Source organism: Austrofundulus limnaeus, unplaced genomic scaffold, assembly GCF_001266775.1.
Source record: "Austrofundulus limnaeus strain Quisiro unplaced genomic scaffold, Austrofundulus_limnaeus-1.0 Scaffold1436, whole genome shotgun sequence".
In the NCBI taxonomy this organism is placed as follows: Eukaryota; Metazoa; Chordata; class Actinopteri; order Cyprinodontiformes; family Rivulidae; genus Austrofundulus; species Austrofundulus limnaeus.
Window position 1 is genome coordinate 1 of NW_013953838.1, and position 1,105 is coordinate 1,105.

Sequence of the window (1,105 nt, forward strand, 5' to 3'; positions counted from 1 at the left end):
TGGATGGATGGATGGATGGATGGATGGATGGATGGATGGATGGATGGATGGATGGATGGATGGATGGATGGATGGATGGATTTAATTTGGACAGATTACTGGACTGTTTACAGACGTGATTTTTGAGGAAAAAAACATGAACATCAAGAAAAATGGTTAAAATAAATTGTCTGATTGGATGTAAGGATTTTATTATTTAGATCAGGTTAACAAAGAAATCTGAACCTCTGATCAATGGCAGAAGCTCTGAGTGGCCCTCATGCCCTTTAACACCACTGCAAGTCCATGTGGTTAAATTTCTGCATTCAGACACCTCTCTATAATCTCCACGCCATGTTAACAGTCACCCATTATGCCAAGGCCATACTTAGGAAATCACATTGGCACACACATCCTGTCNTCTCAAATCTTGTAATAGTTGCTTTAGGGGTATTATATAAAAACAAAACAGAAATGTCAGTGTTTTTCTTCAGGATTATTAACAGGGTTAACAAATAACAGGAAAGTCTAAAAGCAAATTGGCAAAATATAAAACATGAAATCTGTGTTTTTATCACTCAAACTGGTTTGGGAACTCAAACAGAATCCCATAGTTCCTGCATGCCCATACACACATACAGACACATGCATCTACAATCACACACACTTCCATATATCTTGCTCCCAGCAGATGTTTCATTCACCACTGCCTTTCCAGAAACCCACAAGTGAGCGTATTTTCCCGCCGCAGGGTCGGGGAGCAGAACCGCCGAAGAAGACCGCTGCACCCCAACATAAAACAAAACACCAGAGGGGGACAAAAATGTACTGAAAATCTTTCAAAAAGGAATGAAGAGGGGGGAAAAAGGCAAAGGATTTTCTAATCCATCCTTTATTGAGGTGGCTGGTTTTCGGCAGCGCAACCTTTTTTATGTGTGAGAAGGCTGGCCTGTAATTTGGATAGCCACGGCGACCAGAGGGACTTGTAATAAAACAAGGTTCTATTCTGGGATGCTCTGTAATAATGGACACCACCATCCACTCCTCTTGTTAGACATGGATGGATGGATGGATGGATGGATGGATGGATGGATGGATGGATGGATGGATGGATGGATGGATGGAT